This window comes from Oenanthe melanoleuca, chromosome 1A (genome assembly GCF_029582105.1).
Source record: "Oenanthe melanoleuca isolate GR-GAL-2019-014 chromosome 1A, OMel1.0, whole genome shotgun sequence".
Taxonomy (NCBI): Eukaryota; Metazoa; Chordata; class Aves; order Passeriformes; family Muscicapidae; genus Oenanthe; species Oenanthe melanoleuca.
The window spans coordinates 17,988,193-18,002,496 of NC_079334.1; the positions used below are offsets into that span (position 1 = coordinate 17,988,193).

At 38.2% G+C, this 14,304-nt stretch overlaps 1 long non-coding RNA gene across 3 annotated transcripts; it reads left to right on the plus strand.

Moving 5' to 3' along the window:
• Positions 1-534: 534 nt before the first annotated feature.
• On the plus strand, positions 535-10,626 carry LOC130265739 (uncharacterized). 3 transcript variants are annotated; one of them, XR_008842663.1, is made up of 5 exons: positions 535-712; positions 872-952; positions 5,892-5,958; positions 6,663-6,739; positions 10,357-10,626. It is a non-coding gene; the product is annotated as an uncharacterized LOC130265739 (long non-coding RNA). The 3 variants fall into 3 exon arrangements; XR_008842662.1 differs by lacking the exon at positions 10,357-10,626 and adding an exon at positions 2,196-2,238 and having other exon boundaries at positions 6,663-7,113; XR_008842661.1 differs by lacking the exon at positions 10,357-10,626 and having other exon boundaries at positions 6,663-7,113.
• Positions 10,627-14,304: the final 3,678 nt, after the last annotated feature.

Consider the following 14,304-nt stretch of genomic DNA (forward strand, 5'->3'; position numbering starts at 1 on the left):
AATAAAAAAGAAAAAAATAGGAGAAACCATGTATATTGTTGCCTAGCAGAGAACCAGAACATTGTTTTCCTGAAAGCCATATGAATTTGTTTTATAAGTGTTAAAAAGGGCATTGGACACCCATAGAAAAGAACTGGAGGAGGGAGCTGGATTGTAGTGGCTGTCCTTTGGATAGTGGTCATACTTATTAAAATATCTCCACTTGATTTTTATGTGAAAATAAACACTGAATTTGCAGAATAGTGCCAGGCTTAAATAGTGTTAAGGTCACACTCCAAGTATGTATTTTAAAATGTGCTTCACTTTACTGACTTCAATTACTGTCTCTCTCTACCTATTTCCAGATGTTACCTCAAATCTGATATGGATAAATGAAAACTTAATCTTTCCTCTGTTAATCCCTTTTGCCTCCTTTCTAATCTGCATGAATAATGCTAATCTGTTTGCTCAGCCCCAGAACCCAGGCATAACCTTTGGGTTGGGCTTGAGTCCAGACCTTCACATCCAGGCTCTGCATGTGTCTTTGCTGTCTGAGACCTCTGTTCTGGACTGGGATAAATCAGTCTCTGAACATACTAGTTTATATACCCTAGCTACATATAGACAGCAAAACCAACTAGTTTAGATCAGATAAATTTTTAGCAGGCCACTATTGGATAAAGTGAATCCCTAGATGAGCTGATGGGGGCCTGGATCAAGGATTTAGTAACATGTAAGAATAGAAAAGGTGGAATATGAAAGATGATCTGGAGAAGGAAATTTAAGGCATAGCATCATTTTGAGACGTCTAGGCAAAAGGGTTGTTTTTATTCTGTCTGGAGTTAATAAAAGCTGCGCTTTTTAAAAATTTTTTTTTCTTTTATTTCTGAAGATAGATCCCTGACTTTTGTTCTCTTCAAAACAAGAATTAAGATACATGTGTTGGAAGAATATTACTGAAGTCACCCAAAGTGTAAGTATTCAAAAAACAATGAGCTTTGAAGATGGCATTGAAAAGCACCATTTTTACCCCAGACATGGAACAGGTGCAGTAAATTAAACCTGAGCCAAAGCATTCTGTTTACTGTTGCTAGTGGAGGCAGTGGGCTGATTGTGACAGCTGATACTCTCTTCACTTCCTGAAGACTTGAAGCTGTGAGAGTAGGCTAGCACCTGGGAAAATTATGCTGGCTTCATGGCCTAGAATGCAGGCTGATTGTCCTGTGATTTGGAGAATTGCTTTTGATTCAATTATGTTAAGGACCAGGACAATTCTTTCCCCTTCTTGACACTTGAGGTGAATGACCTGTCAAGACAAATGCTTAATTTTCTAAATATGAAGTCCTTTGGCATATAAGCTGCATGGATTTTTGCTTGTTTCATGTCTATGACAAAGTCTAAATCTATGTTTGATTAATGGAGGATATTGTTTTATTGTATTTAAAATGTTCCCTTACATTCCTGTGTGAAAAAAGTGGGGCTTTTAATATTAAATCTTTCCTTTTTTCTTTTTTCTTTTGGGTTAGATTATTTTTTCTCTTTTTCTTTTTATTTTTCTTTTTCTTTTTCTTTTTTTTTCATTTTCTTTTTCTTTTTCTTTTTTCTTTTTCTTTTATAAAATGGAAGCTTATTTTTAGCAGAAAGTAATTTAAATTTTTTTTGTTTGTTTGCTTATATGGATTCCAATTACAACCAAAACTGATTTTTATTAATTTGAAGAGGGGTATAAATGTTCATAAAATAGATTACCTGAATGAGCACCATTCTTCAGGCAGACAAGGCACATAGATTTATTCAATATTTCCAGACATTTCTACTTCTCTGGCAATTTGAAATGCAAAATTCTTACCTACCTCATTCTGGCCTTCATCACACATCAAAAGCCTAACAAACACTACATGAAATCTATTTTTTTTCTTTTTGAATGGCTATTCAAACAAGCTGTATTGTCCAGATATCCAAAATATCTGTGTGGTATTCACTGCGAAGGGTAACCCAATTTCAGGGAGACTGAAGGTAATAGATTTCATGGGCATTACTTAAGTAAAATTGCCACCTAAGTGAAATGGGAAATCATCACATGAAAACCAAACAAAACTGTCTCGTTAAAAGATGTCTTAAGCCCAAATGAAATAAGAATATCATGGAATCTAGTTAAAAATCGAGGTGAAAAATTGGAAGAAATTTGCAGGAAACTTTTCCATTTTGTTTTACAGAAAATGAATGGATATGTTCCCATTCCTGTGGAAAATTTTGGAGGTACCTCACATAATTTATAATTGATTTTCCACTAAACTGTTTAAGAATCATTTTTGCTTCTGTTGCTGAAGTGCAGCACCAGCAAAAAAACCTGCAGAACATCTTGGCAAATTCTTCAGAAATTACCTCTACCTCAAAAACCTGAAAGTATGATTTTTTGTTTGCTTTTAGGGTTTTTGGCGGGTTTTTTGCATTTGAAAAAGAAAATACTGTGAGCCTGTGGAATACATTGGTTCCATACTGTATTCCTATTCAGTAGGGTCATAGTACTGTACTACATTTTAGCTGAACATTTCAAAAGACACTTTAAGGTAAATCTTATTGTTTTAGATTTGAAATTTAATAATTCCTTTTAAGAATGCTTGGATCTAATCTACTACTTAAAAGCCATACTTGAGCAAGTGTCAAACCTGCACTTGGTTTGCTCTTTCCTGGATTTCCAAGAGTCTGGGTATTAGTTTTAAATAATAATCTCATGAGTTTTATTACCACGTAATGAGTCTCTCAGCTCTGAGCTGCTGTTGAATTTTCTGTAGCAACAAAAATGCTTTATTATCTGGAGAGTAACTTAAATAACTCAGACATTTCATTTACTGTGTGAGAACTTTGCCCAGAACTTGAGTGCAGTACAAAGAGCCATTAGAATCAATCTTAATTGAGAAGTTCACTAGAAATAAAGGAGAAATTTATCCCTTCATCTGAAGTACAGCTTTATCTGCACTTTTTTGGTGTCTCCTATTTGACACAGACAGAAGTGGGATGTACATTTTTACTGCTCATTATTGTAGTCATGCTGCAGAGGACAAAATCTTCAGCTAAAGGGGGTGAAGGTTCTTTGGAATTAAATACACATTTTACTGCTGATGTCAGAGAGATTAGCATTTTGCCCTTAGTTTCCATGAAAATCAACCTGGAATCATTCTGTATTGCCATGGTTTAATCCCAGCCAGCAGCCAAGCCCAGCACAGCCCTTCATTCACTCCCCCACCAATGGAATCAGGGAGAGAATTGGAAGGGGGAAAGCTGGAGAAGTTGTGGGTGGAGATAGAGACAGTTTAGCAGGGAATGTAAAAGCTGTGCACACAAGCCAAATAAAAAATTAAGTTGTCTCTTCTTATGGGCAGGCAGGAGTTGAGCCATCTCCAGGAGAGCAGGGGTCTATCACTTTCAAGGATTACTTGGGAAGACAAATGCCAAACATCCAAAACATCCCCTCTCCCCACCTCTTCCCTCAACTTTACACAATGAGCATGATGTGACATGGCCTGGAACATTCCTTTGGTCAGTTTGGGTCACCTGCACTGGCTCTGTCTCCTCCTAAGCTCCCGTGCACCCCCACGTTCCTGACCAGCCTCATGAAGAGCAGCAAGGGCCTTGGCTCTGTGTAAACCCTGCTCAGCAATAACAAAAACAGCTCTACACTATCAACCCTGTGTTCTTCACAAATCCAAAATACCAATCACTGTGGAAAAAATAACTCTACCCCAGTCAAAACCAGCTCACCAATGCACTACACTGATTTTTCAGTCCTATCTCCATAGCATCTTTTGCAAAATTACTTACACAGTAGATTGTAGAGAAAGCTAAATGAAAGGGTTTCACTCATTCTCTCAAGCAAGAGACATTAAGCTACCTTTTGTCTCCTAGAGCCCTTGAGAATATATTTTAGTTTAGCTGTGGTATTTGTTCTGGTCCTATCACTGATACAAGAAAGATTGTGTAAGGTTAGTTTCACTGCCAGTACTCTTATCTATACATTTCACTTGACACTGCTGAGATTTACAGAGACTCTTTGTAAAATATTTCTGCCTGTATTTTGTGTTGCTACAGAACCATCATATAGCTTGAAAAATACTGCTTAGGAGATGGGTGCTTACCTTTGTTTCCTAACAGCTAATGTAAGATCATGCATGTTATGTTTCTAAAACCTAGCTTTAATCAAACTTCTTTTAAAAATGCCCATTTTTATCTGTGTCTGGATACACAGCAAAGACTGGATATTATCAAGTTTTTTTACTTGTAAACCTTCAAATAAATGCTGGAATATTAACTGAAAGTTGTGAACTGAAATACCATTTACCTGACAATATCATTACCAGATGGGGTTCAAGCCAGTCTTGACTATTTTCTGCATGTGTCCTATGCCTTCAAATTATAGCCATTTCTGCACTGCAAGGAGAATATTTCTAGTTTAAATATATTCTATATTTTTAAGTATATTCTATATTTAATAAATTGATTCCTGTCTTTGAATTGATTATTCAGTGACTGATACTGGAAATAAAATTTAAACAAAAAATCCTACTTGATCTTTGATATAGAATTTAGAGGTTTTTTTGCATCTGTTGTTCCTTTATTTTTTTGGTGATGATTGATCATTTCTTAAGCTCTAAACACACATATATACAGTTCAGATCAAATGAGCTTTGCCTTATTTAATGTAATGCCTATCTTTATGACACTGAAGGGAAAGTATGAGATCTGACTTCAGATTAGCAATCTGTTATTGTAATCTTTATGGTTTCAAAATAATTGTCATGCACTCTCTGAAATCTGAATTAATGACTCAAAGCTTCTTTGCTCTGATTTTTTTGCTATGGTGGACTTTGACTGTAAAGCTTCTCATGCTGGTATTTCTAAGTATGACATGACTTTATTTCCTGAAATTACATTGGAAGATTTTTGATTTATGTGACTAATTTGTAATTATTTAGGATGCTAATTCTAATTCTTTAAATTTGCTGAGCCAACAGGCCTGATGGGTACCATTAGAAGGAGTCCTTTTTATTTATTACTTGTTTTATTTAGTAATAATAAAATGCTACTTCATAATTAAATTGATCTGTAAGCTCACAAAATCAAAACTGTCAAGGAAATTAGTGGAAAAAGAACTCTCATCCTTTTCTCCTCTATTTAAAAAAGAAATTATATCAATTTTCAAGCTAACATATCCCAAGGGAAAATTACTGTGTAACTTCTCTCTCTCAAAGAAAACTCTTCAGTTAGTTAAAAAATAATGGCCAAAGATTTACTCCACAGATCCTAAAAATAACTTAAATGTATGGAAAAATGAGAGGACACAACTGCCTTGTTATCAGCTGAGTATTAGCATTATTTTCACAGTTTTATGAATTCCTTTTAGTGACTGCTAATTTAGACTTGTTCAAGTGGGGTGATTCAGATGCAAGCTCCTCTGTGTAATTTGTTCTGGTTTTGGGGGTTTTTTGGTTTTGTTTTGTCTTTTTTGAAAAAAAAAAAAGAGAAACTTTAGAACAGGAGTTATATACTGGAAGTCAGATAAATACACAGGCTTGGAGTAAGAGAATGCAATTTCATGTAGGACTTAAGAGTGCATCATGGGATCCTTGGCTATTTTAAATACACCTTTGAACAGATTCAAATGGATGAAAGTAATCCTGGATGTAAATGTATTGATATAAACTCATAGATTTTTTTTAATGAAGTCATTTGATGAGTTCAAAAGAAATTTTAAATACTCCAGACTAAGTTATCTTCCCTTCTTATCTCTCATATTTTCATCTGCTGTGTTGTTTCTGAAGCATACAAATTCATTCTAATTCAGATTTATTTTTCTTTCTTTCCATTCTGATTTCACCTTGCCTTTCGCCTCTGTTACACTTTTTCCTTCACAGAATCTGCAAACACAATCTGTCCTTTTGGAGCCAGTGACCCAAATTTGTACCCAAGGTGCTACAAACAGTAAGACACAATAAATATCAAATAATACAATATTTAATTCCACACTGTGATTTAAAAATGGAAGAAAATTATTAGTGTTTTGTACAGCATGAAAGAAATTATTTTCACTTAGTTGTGTGCTGCAGAAATTTATACTGACAACTGAAGCTCTTTAGACATTAGCAACATTGCATTTATTACCATATAATGAGTAATTATTATGTATTTATTACTGTATAATGAGAACATTCTGACATTTTCCATTATAAGGTGATTTTTTAAAAATTGCTTTTAACTTTGCTGGAATTAAACTGCTGGAGTTGAAATTTCCTTGACTGAAGCTGGTTTTGTCCATTTCAAGTTTCAGTTTCACGGAAGAGAAGTTTTACACATCACCTTACACTTGTTGCCATGACAATGATGATTATGAGTATAGTCTTTGGAGCAGGGGCTTGCTATATGAAACAAGGATGTTTTGAGTTTTAGGGATGGATCATTTACTTGCCCTTGAATATTTGTACAGTTTTGACTAACTTATAATTATTTGAATAGTCCTAATTTACACATCCTCAGCAGAGTTTTGTTAAACAAATTTTCACACACATTTTAGGAATATTCCATGTGTCTAAAGCATGCCTAGCTTGTTCAGAGAGTGGAGGGGCAATTTATGCTGTTTGAAACATCTTAAATCTCACTGAGGAAATATCTGTTTTCATTGTTTTCAGGACACTGCACGGAGAACACCCACACCCTGCAAAATTTTAGTGTTTTCCTTGCTGGCTTGTAATGACTGACTGTGTCTGTGAGTATAGTCATACATTCTTATCCCTACGTTGTGCTGACCTGCACTGCTGCTGATCCTGGCTTAGCTGGCTAGATTAGGTATCTGCATTTCCCTCCCTCACCTGCTGCAATTATATCCACTGCCTATCTGTACTCACCACATCTTGCTCCCAAAATGTCAGGGAGAAGGTGGAGTGGAGGAAGGGTGTTCAAGAAAGAGTGGAGGCTGGGGCTGATCCTCCCTAGCAAACATAGCTTTAAGCAATTTGCTTTAGCAAATCAAGGTCTTAGAGGTGGTACAAGGGGCAATGGTTTTATAGTGATAGATTTAATGTGGACATAAGGAATTTTTTACAATTACAGTAATGAGACACTGGAACAGGTTGCCCATAGGCGTTGGAAGTGTTGAAGATCAGGTTGAATGAGGCTTTGAACAAACTCATAGTGAAAGATGTCCCTAGGGGGAATGAACTAGATGATTTTTAAAGGTCATTTCCGACTCTCTCAGTTTCTTCTCCTGCTATTTATTGCATTAGCTCAGGTTGTAAATGACTGTGTTGCGATTCTAAAAGTTGTGATTCAGATGAGGACCAATAGACTACTTCAGGTCAGACTTCTAGTTTACAAGATAAATTTCAGGAAATTACACTAAAATTTTTGGAAGGATGTTATAGTTGAAAAGTTAAATACTTCAAGACTGTGCAAAAATTGAAGATATTTGTTCTTTTCCAAGTAGAGCTGTGTGAGTATATTACAACAGTACTTCTAACAGTGTTTTTGAATGCTAAACACTTTTCTTTGCTTCACTGATGAGGCAAAGTTGTTAATGAATGGTAGGATAAATGCTGGATATTTCTGGCTATTGGGCAAGATGGATTAAAAATGTTAGAAAGCAAGAGAGTCAGAAAACAAGAGAGGAGGGGAGGGATGTTGCTTGCTCTTCATTTCACTAGGAGATAGCAAGGGATAAAGGGGTGTAAGGGAAGGAAGGGAAGCTGGATAAAGGTAGTATTGGTTTTGCACGACTTTGTCTGGGACAACTGTGCTGACCCATCTGATTATTCCATGTGGGTCAGAAAAGTACCCTCACAGAGGAAACCTTTTACCCCTACTGGAACAAGAGTTTTTCTCTTTCTGTTGCCTTATTTTTGCTACTTTAGTGAAATGATTAATCCACCCTGTGTTTATGCTTTTGGCTGAAGCACCTATTCCTAGAGCAACTATGCCCTTCCAGCCTAATGATGGGCCATTAACACCCCATGGCTTGCATACCCTGCCTTAAAGGTCCTCACAGCTGGAGCTCAGTCCCAGCAACTACCTCCATCCTCCCACTCACAGTGAATTCAGGAGCCAAGCTCTGAATTTATTCCCCTGCAAAGTCAGAAAGTTTTCAACAATCCATGGACCAGGCCTGTAGCTTTAAGCGACAGCCAAAAATCTGAGTGGGAGGAACACCTGCAGCTGAACAGAAATGTGTCAGCAAAAGTGTTCAAACAATGAATTTTTCTTCTCTGAGAGGGCAAACATGATCCATAGCTTGCCAGGAGATGAAGAGAGAAAGAGATTTGAGGGAGGGAGGGGTGACTGAACAGGAAATAGAAAAGGGATCAGGGTAGCAAATACCCCCCACTCAAATATTCCTTAGTAAGATAGCTTGGTCCACTAAGGGCTAAAACCCTCCAAATGCCAGTGTAGCAGTTCTTATACACCAGGGTTGTTGAGAGGACTAGAAAAGCTCCAGCAGATGCCCTGCTGTGTAAATCCTGCTGACATACCTTACTTCCCTGGGCCACTTTGGAAGTGTAGGGGGTGTTTCTGAGTACTGAGGATAGATAGAGACCCCACCCAGAGTACTGTGCACCATTCAAACCTTCCCAACCAAAGAAGGACATGGAGCTGTTGGAGCAATTCCAGAGGAGGACCATGAATTTGATGAGGGGACTGGAGCATTTTTCCTCCTAAGACAAGCTAAGAAAATTGGGTCTGTCAGTTTGGAGAAGGGAAGGTTGCATGGATGCCTCACAGCAGCGTTCTGGTATCTTAAGTGAGACTACTGGGAAGTCAGAGAGAGACTCTTTGTTAGGAACTGTGGTGATAGGACAGGGAGTAATGGGTACAGACTGAAAGAGGGGAAATTTAAGTTAGATATTTGGAAGAAATTCTTTACTGTGAGGACAGGAGCTGGAGCAGGTTGTCCAGAGTCAGGTTGCAGCTGCCCCAAACCCTGGCAGTGTTCAAGGCTAGGTTTGATGGAGCATTGACAGCCTGATCTAGTGGGAGATGTTTAATGGCCATGATTTGGGACTAGAGGATCTTTAAGGTCCATCCCAACCCCTTAAATTTCTATTATTTGATCACATATCAGGATTCAGCTGATGTTTCTTCTCTGGTGTCTCCTGCAGCTGGCCAACACATAGAGGCCAAGGGAGCAGGATTTTGGAGGATAACTAAAAGCGTCATAGAGGCTGCTGTTTACACAATTTCTCCAGCCCTTCCTGCTCTCAAGGAATCACCAATTCTCTCACTCCCAGTAGCTGTTGTACAACCAGCCATGATGATTCTACTGGGGAATCCTACAGTGGGAGGAGTGTTTGGGCCTCTCCCAGTGCAGGCTGACAGGTGTCGTGTCTTTGGAGGCTTAGGGGACATCTTGAAGGTTCATCTGAGGAACTTCCCCTTGACTAGGGAAAGCAGCATTTTAAAATGTGATGGGAGAAAAGAGGATAATTAAAAGAATCTGAATATAGGGATAGAAATACCAAGGTCAGGTGAAAAAGATGGGATGTAGAGGCACCACCAGAAAGGTTGGATAGATGAAGAAGTCCAGTTGCACAGCCTTGAGAGCTAGTGTACAATAGCCACATAAAGGCATGGACAAATTTTATCATTTTATATTGTACGAGAATGGATCCAGGGTTTTAGATATCAATAGTACCAAGGCATTGCACTATTGTATGTTTCTTTGGAACAACCTTGAAGACTTCTCAATAATGCAGTCCCCTCATCAGCAGTTATTCTGCACTGGTGGGTTGGCTTCACAATCTGAAATTATACCTGGCAAGCAAGAATAACTGTGGTATTTTCTTTAAATGCCACAACAGAACTCTGATTTAGATTCATACATGTTACTCCTCTGTCTGTCCACAAGGCTTGTTGGTTGATCTGTTTTACTACCAATTTTTATCTGCTCTTCCAGGTGGATGTTACTTAGATTATTGAAACTTACATTTTCTAAGAGGCAAAGGTGGTAAGAAAGAGAACACCTTATTGGAATGGTTAATGAAAAATATCAGTGCTTATATTATGTAATTATTGGAATTGGTACTTCATTCTGAGTTTTAGTTTATTTCAAATTCAAACTAGCTGGATTTGTCTACTATATAATACTAAGATGTGAATTTCAGATATTTATTTTAATGAAGTTATTTTCACCAGCACCTTTGTAAGCGTTTGTCATAGGTTGCAATACTGGATATGACCAAAGTATTGTATTCTGTCACCATCTGTTAAAACCAGGTGGGGCAACAACCCACCACAACCCACAACCCACCTTTCCTCCAGGAAAATATTGTTTGTTAATGGGCCATTGAGTCCCACTGTATGACTGATAAAATTACAACATCATCCCATTGGGAGATGCTCCAGCCAAGGAGAAAAGCCTTTTCCACATCATCCCTGGACTTTTGGAGGAAGGCTGCACCCTTCTACAGGAGCACTGCTTCAGCTGAACCACACCTGCCACTGCAGGAGGACTGTAGCCACCATTTAATGGGACTGCTACCAACACCCTGACTGACGGGGTATCAGGTTGTATTCTGACTCTGTCAGAGTTGGGATTATTTTTCTGTAATACTATATTTCTATTTTAATTTTCCCAGTAAAGAACTGTTATTCCTAATTCCCATATTTTTGTCTGAGAACCTCTTAATTTAAAAATTAAAATCATTTGGAGGGAGGGGTTTTACATTCTCAATTTCAAACAGAGGTTCCTGCCTCTCTTAGCTGACACCTGTCCTCCAAACCAGGAAAGGGTTATATGTCTATTTTACTTATCTTTGTAACCATCAATGAGATGCTTTCTGGTCATTTTATTTTTCATTTGATTTTATCTTCTAAGGCCAAGTTTTTATTCTTTTAGTTTCCACTATTCAAGTGTCTGCAGTTAATGCTTTGCATCTGATATAACCTTTAAAATAGTCAGTATTTTGCCTTAGTAAATTCCTTTTTTTGTTGTTCAGAATAATGAAGATTAACTACAAGATTCTAGTTATGGCTTAGGGGGTGTCTTCACCTTCATAATCTACATCCATCCGAGAAAATATTGCAGATTATGACTCTCCTCTCATCTCCACAGTCCTTCCAGAGCTGTGCTATGGGTTATGTTACACACTTGGGGTACCACTTTTAAAGGCAGACTGCTGAAAAACAAAATTCTCTTCATCTCCTTCTCTATCAAATGTCTCTGTTCATATTCCAGTCCCAAAACAGAGAGAACTCCATTTCCCCGAGGCAAAAAGTCTTCTACTCAAACACCCAAACTTCCCCAAGTATATTTCACAGTTTAAAGGAATTTTAGTGTAGTCACAATCCCCCTAGCCCACAAAAAAGGTTTTCAGCCACTTATCAGTTGCATCTTTTCAATCTCTTCCCATCAAGAACTTTATCTTCATTCTGCTGACCCCTGTAGTCTCCATGCTTCATTTCTTCTCATTCAGAGGAGCTCAGGAGATTGAGAATCTTATCCAGGCATGGGCAGCTGGAGGCCTCTTCTGCAACGTGGAGAGCCGAGCCGAGCCGAGCCAGGGGACCAGCAGGGCCGGGGCTGCCCGGAGCCATGTGGTCAGGGGGAAGGGCCAGGGGCTGGGCCCCCCACCAAACCGGGGCCGGGGTGCCAGGCCGGGCTCACTGCTGAGCCCGCTGAGCCCGGAGCCAGGCTGGGGCCGGTGCCCCGGCCAGAGTCACCTCACCTCCCGGAGCTGGAAGCTGAAAGAGAGAACAGTTAATTTGGTCCACTGTCATTTGTGAGCGCGAAATAAATTTTCATTGGTTTCCCGAGCTGTCCATCACCAAATCAGATCTCTGATTGGTTCCAGCAGCTCACAGGGGAAGTTCCCAGAGATGGGAGAGCCCCTCCCACTTCCCAGCCTCATGGAGCCTGCCCTGAGGCGAATCCACCCCTCTGCCCTGGCACGTGAAACCAATACGCTCATACATCCGTTTTAGTTACTAACCTCATTACTTCTATTTGTATTTTATGGTAATTTCATTGTTTTTTAAAATTTCCTCTCCATGTATACATGCACATATATGTACTATTGCTTGTGTATGTATATAGGTGTAAATACAAAATTTATGTGATTGTTTTCTCCAAAAAGATCTTCTTCACTCCAGTATATTTTTTTGAATCTGAGGGATCTTGGCTTCTTGGGAATCCAGCAAAGGTGCTCCTGAAAAATTCCCAGTTGTTTTAACACTGCTTCATTTAAATGGATTTTTCCAACTCTAAACTCAACTGTTCCTCTCAGTTTCAAAAACCTGCAGGTTTTAAAAGATTCAACGAGAAATATTTCAGGTTGGTGACATATCCTGTTTGCATTAAATAAATCAAACCTCATTTCATTGGGCAATTTTTCAATTTTTCAATTTTTGTAAAAGCCATTAACTGTTCCTTATTTATCATAATGAGGTCCATTATGGTGAGTAATTGATAATGGACATTACTGAGTTACTTGATATCCCATGCAGGATTTCTGTGTTAAGAAAAAATCCATTCTAGAAATTTCTGAAATCTACCCTGGCTGTGTAGACTGAGAAAATGATCTGTGGGATGAAAGCCACTTTAGGTAACAGAATTTTCCTTTCTGGTCTTAACAACCAGATTTTTTGAGGGGAAACTCCTCTACTTTTGTGAAATGTTGTAGTCTGTTGAAGAGACCTTCTGGTTTGATTTTGTTTGTTTAGCTAATTAGTACTTTAACCACAAACACTGTGGAGCCCACTCAGTCATCTATGACTTTCTAATCATACAGCAGGATATTGGATGCAAAATATCACCACCACCTTATCTGATTTTCCACTGTAGCTTTTATGGAACACATTATACATGAAATACAATCCTCCAAAACCCATTGGACTTACCCCATCAGGTTTCTCTATTATTAATCACATAATTTCTTTTCTCCTACATGACCATTTCCAACTACCCTTATTGACTCTCCAGGCTCCACACGACAGTACTCATATTACCTCTCAGCACACTTACTTGCTTTTAGTTTTGTCATAAAAAATTATGTTTTTATTTGGCCTATGTTCTTGGATATGTATGTCTTGTTCTGTCATCATGATTCTCTACTTTCATGTAGTTTGAGTAGATTAAGTCTTCCTGACTACTTCATCTGTCAACCAGAGCACTGGTACACATTTTGCTGAAATTAAAGCCATGATACCACGCAGTCTTTCATTTCTATAGAGATTACCCTGCTGTTTTGTTGAACAAAAATCTTCTCTTACTTCACCTACTACCTCTACTATTGAACTCCATTGTCTTCTACCTGCTTTTTAATTTTGCTTGAAAAAAAGTGAGTTTAACGTTTTCAAAGTATCAGCTGGGGCAGATTTTTTTATTTTTTTTTTCTCCTTTTCTCAGCTGCCTGGTTGATTAATGTTTTTAGTGGCTGAAAATCACCTGAAATAAATAATCCTGTCTTCAAAGTTTTATAATTGCCTTTAGTGTTTCCTGTTGAATGGGAGAAATCATCCTGTTGATTGTTGTGGAATACATCTTAGGCACATGCCCAAGATATTTCTTGGGTACTTTTGTGTACTCTGGTTTAAGCAGAACATCAGCTCTCTGAATTTCCCTCTGCTAAATGAATAGATTAGTTCTTACAGGCTGTTCTTTTCTGATGCCTCACACACTATCAGGTAGTTATTTGATACTTCCAGCTGGGAGCAATAGACTCAAGGGACTCCCAAAAAGTAGAATGGAAACAGAGTAATATTTGTAGTTTCTCACTTGACTCGGTTACCTGTCATTGGGAAACTGGAAGATCTGCTGTCATACCGACTAAGCTGATCCACTGGGGAATCCCACATATGCACAGTATATGAACATCAGTATCACAAATTTCTTCCCTATTTTGGCTACCAGAGTGAACCTCATGTAGAGGTGAAATCATTTCTATTCGCAAGGAAGGATATAGAGAATACTGGATTTGGTGTTGGTCACAAAAAATGATGACTATTCTTCTTTGTTGCTATAGCAAAACCACATGTATACAGCAAAACTTATAAACACTTCTCTGCGAATTCTGATGGAAATTCTACTGTTAACTCCTCTATTTATGTCACAGTCTGTATTAGCTAGCTTTTATTCATTGTTCAAGTCAATCCCATCCTGTGTCAAGAATTGTCAGCAAAGTTCAAACACCAGAGGAAGAGCACACACCTCAGGTGGTCTGCCTGAAAGTCAACGATGCATTCCTGTAATTGTTCATGAAGCTTCCAAACAGGGGGGTTTTACTGGGCCATATATCCAGCTCTTTCCTCTCATGATGATCTACTGCCCGAACTCTGCCTTTGGTC